The sequence below is a fragment of the Sorex araneus genome, chromosome 3, assembly GCF_027595985.1.
Source record: "Sorex araneus isolate mSorAra2 chromosome 3, mSorAra2.pri, whole genome shotgun sequence".
In the NCBI taxonomy this organism is placed as follows: domain Eukaryota; kingdom Metazoa; phylum Chordata; class Mammalia; order Eulipotyphla; family Soricidae; genus Sorex; species Sorex araneus.
Genome location: NC_073304.1, coordinates 120,460,743 through 120,465,473, shown reverse-complemented (window position 1 = coordinate 120,465,473; position 4,731 = coordinate 120,460,743).

The following is a 4,731-nucleotide window of genomic DNA, read 5'->3' as shown; positions in this document are numbered from 1 at the left end:
GCGGGAGAGGTGATGAGGACAGATGGCACTATAAACACACAAAATGCGTGCTCTTCCTTGGGGGTGATCAAAATGTAAATGTCACAGAAGCAGCCTGGCTCCGGCAGCTCTAACCTCCCCAAGGAGAGGGAGACAGAGAGGTGGAGAGAGATTACTCCTCAAATAGAGAGTGATTTACCTGCCCGCTGGCTATGTGACAGCTAAAGGAATATGCCCAATCACCGAGTTTGGGTTTTTCCACCCGCATTCATTTGCTTGCATGACAACAGCCACATTTGTTGGTGATGGGATTCAAAGGTCTGGCTGGTTTTATAGCTAGCAAGAGAACACAAACATCTTGGGCAGACACCCACTTGGGAAGCCACTTCGGGGAGCTTTTGCCCCTGTAGTGACCACAGGCAGAGGCAGGGGAAGCCTTATTTCTTTCCATCCAGGACTGCTATGAGGGCTGGATGGTGTGGTGGGTGAAATTAAATTGACACCTATTATTTAAACAGCCCTGTCCCTTCCGTTTCAAGGTTTCAAGTCTTTGGAAGCCACTGGCTGTGTTGGAAATGTGGTCCTAGGTCCAAAAAAGCAGACAGAGCCTGTGGTTGGCTAGTTTTATTTTTAGGATGAAAGGGATCTCCATCAAGTCTCTTGTATTCTGAACCTCAGTTTCACAAATAGAGGAAGGAGAATTCACCAGGCAGTGCTCAGGGTTTATTCCTAGCTCTGTGCCAGGGTTCACTCCCGGAAGTGCTCAGGGGACTGTAAGTAGTGCTGGGGATCAGACTGGAATCATCCACATGCAAGGCAAGGACTTTGCCTGCTTATCTCTCTAGCTGGAATGCACAGTTCTTGAAGAAGTTGCCAAATTCTGAGTTTCCTGGGGCCTGATAGATGGCTCAATGGGCGGACCACATGCTTTGACTGTAGAGGACCAGGGTTTGATCCCTCGCATCACATGGCCCACTAAGCACAGAGTCGGGAGTAGCCCTCAGAATCACCAGGTATCATTGTATCACTGTCGTCGTTGTTCGTCGATTTATTCGAGTGGGCACCAGTAACGTCTCTATTACACTCAGCCCTGAGATTTTAGCAGCCTCTCCTTACTCATCTTTCCCAACGATTGGAGGCTCTTTCAGGGTCAGGAGAATGAGACCTATCGTTACTGTTTTTGGCATATTGAATACGCCACGGGTAGCTTGCCAGGCTCTGCCGTGTGGGTGGGATTATCTCTGTAGCTTGCCAGGCTTTCCGAGAGGTATGCATATATCTTTTACTGTATTTTGGGATATGAATACACCATGGGAAGCTTGCCAGGTTCTCCCATAAAGGCAATAAACTCTTGGTAGCTTGTCAGATTCTCCAAGAGGGAGAATAAGGCTATTACATGTCACGCGGCCACAAAGCTTGTTGGCCTTTGGTGGGATTACTTGGCGCCAGGGGCAGTTTGTGGCTGTGGCAGCCAAGCTACTGGAAAATGGCGGGGGCGGGTCTGGCTGGAGAAGGCCCAATCCCAATCCAAGCAGGCTTGGAGATCTCTTCTCATCTTGGGATGCTGGGAATCAAACCCGCACACCTGGGTTCCTCTACCGGTCCCTTCATGCTTGAAGCTCGTCCAAGTGTGCGTAGAGTGGCCTTGAGCATGGCTGTGGCTGGGTTCTGGAGGTCTTCAACTGTCAAGGCTCTGCTTGGGGCAGAGCCAAGTATGACCACCAAAAGAAAACGAACCAAAAAAAGACAACAGTATTTGAGGTTACTGCTTAGATGGAATGAGATTTGAGTCTCCTATTCAGCAGTGTCTCACTAGGTGGCTTTCCACAAGGCCTTAACTTCTTTGATACTTGGTTTTCACATCTGAAATATGGAAATAATAATAAATATTTCCTTATATTTACCTTTTGATTCAACAGAGTTTTGAGCGTATCTATCCACGTACCAGCAATGTCCCTGTCTGAATCCACAATGATGAGTGAAACAGACATATATCCTGTCCTCAGGGAACTGTTGGTTGTTCTAAGAAGTAAATGACTGAACGTTTACAACAGACAAAAAGCTCTTAGTACTGCCTGGACATTCTACAGGTAACTGGGCAGTGTTTGGGTTGATTATAAACATAAAGACTGAAATTCAGTACCATGTTGAAATGCATTCATTCCTTTTTCAGAGATCCCTTTCCTATTTCAAGATGTTTGTATATGATATTATCTATTAGACGTATTCTCATTCTCTTGGATGGGGAGATGCTCACCCAGTGGTGCTCAAGGCTTACTCCTGGCTTGGTATTCAGAAATCACTCTAAAAGAACCAGATGACAGTATGGGATGTAGGGAATCAAATCAGGGTCGACTGCGTCCAAGGCAAACAGCTTAATACCTGTACTATCACTCCAGCCCCTGTAGATTGTTCTTTCCTCATCTGTGCACATGACTCACTACCATTCAAATCTACCTTCAGGCCATTCCCAGCCACCTATTAAAATAGCCCTCTGACCTCTACCATACTCTGCGTCCACTTACAATGCTTTCAGCCCCACTCTTACTGTGTTTACAAGTTATTTATAGTAATAAATTACTCCTAGCTGTAGGACAATTTTAATACTAAAGCCTTTATAATTGAATCATATTTTTAAAAGGATATATTTGAGAAGACTTGAGAATTATTGAGAACACTTTATAATACAAATTACGAGGGGGCCGGAGCAATAGCACAGCGGAGTAGGGCGTTTGCCTTGCACGTGGCCGACCTGGGTTCGATCCCCGGCATCCCATATGGTCCCCAAGCACTGCCAGGAGTAATTCCTGAGTGCAGAACCAGGAGTAACCCCTGAGCATCGCTGGGTGTGACCCAAAAAGAAAAAAAAATACAAGTTACGAGAAAGACCAAACTGCTTATGAAAGCTTTAGATATCAGGGAAATCTTTTAAAGACTGGCCACCCTAAGTCTTAGAAAGAGCAGCCGAAGCATTCACAGACCGCTGATGAGAATACAAAACAGTATAGCAGCTTTAGAAAACACTCTTCCAGTTTCTTACAGTTAAACTATCTACTTTTCATACATCGCAGCTAACCCCCTCCTAGGCACTTGCCAAAAATAAATGAGAACATATAAAGGACTTGGATATGAATGTCCATCTCAGCATTATTCATAATAAATCCATAAAAAGTGATAAGAATCTAAATGTCTATCAATTGATGAATGGACAAACAAAATGTGCTATGGTCACTGATGGAATACTACTTAGCAATAAGAAGGGGCAAACTATATCCACACACTACAGTATGGATGAGTCTCAGAAACATCAGGCTAAGTGAGTCAGACACGAGAGGTTATACATATACTACTTCATAAGAAATTTCAGGATCAGACACTGATTATCTGGGTCGAGGACTGCAGAGAGAAGGTTGATGACAGATTGGCATGAGAAAATTTTGGGAGGAATTCTGGGAATATCTACAATTGACGGTTACACAACTATATGAACTAAACCCATTGAAATATGCACTTAAAATGGGTCACTTTTATTGCAGGAAAAGTCTGCCTTAATCAAGAGGGTGATTGATTAAACTGAAAACATATCTATGCCTTGAAAATGACTATGCATAACTCCTGTGGTGGAATTTGCCTGCTTTTTTTCTTTACTTTGCTCATTTAGATTTTGGAAAGCTTCCACAATGATTCTGGAATGTTTGTGTAGCAAGAGAGAAAAATAATAATAAAATGCTATAAATGTAAATAATTATGTGATCCCACAAGGAATCTACTGTTGATTCAACATTGTTTGCTTGTAATGCAACCCATTTGAGTCAAAACTTTCTCATCTATCTTTCCTCAGTGGCACTTCTGGAGGGTGAGCTGAGGAACTGGATGTCCAAAGGTACAGAGCTTCATAGCAATGCTTTGTCCCTCCGGTGTTGGTTTGGCCCGCCACTTGATTTGTGGATGAATACACAGTAGACTAATGATAGGAGGCTCTCATGCTCCTTTGCCAACTCTGCCCTCTGTTCCAACCCAAATCAAGTCATGCGTCCGCCAGGCCTCAAGAGAAAGTCCTCTGCCTAGGGCCGGGCAGATTGTGGTTTGTGGGGTCCCAGCCAGGCGCCTGCCACCAGCTCCCGTGGACCCGTTGAGAGCCGCACGGTCCTGGTGGAGTCAAGAGGCCATTCATCAGTGGAGACCCGCGAGTAGAACGAGCGCTCACACTCCTCATGGTGGAATGGGATACAGAGTCCCTCCAGTTTCCCCTGTGGGGTGGGGGTGCTTAGTGTCAACAGTGCTCTAGACTTTCCCCCCCATCCAATTCATCTCCAAGCTTCCCGCCTGAGAACCAACAGTCACCTTAGGAGACCTGGCCAGCCGGGCAGGCAGCTAGGCTGGGTCGTCAGAAGAAGCCCACATTGCTTATCCTCAGATGCCTTGGGTGGCTGGGCAAGGCCTTCATAGGGCTCCAAGGCCAGAACACAGGCTCCAGTGAAGATATAAAGCTACACTGATAAAAGTGACCTTCTAAGCTAGCATCTCATGGAGGGAGCGTACAATTCCTCATCACCCTCATCAAGAAGGAAGGCCCTGCAGAAACTCAGGGAACAGTTGGGCAGATAAAGGGAAATGAGACGAGCCATGACTTTCTGATTTGTCAGCCCCAAGTGCTAGGTGGAAGAAGATTGTGGATTTCCCAGAGACATTATTTTTAGGAAATACTTCCAACATCTTAAAACTGCACACCATAGTCCTGTGTGTGAAACT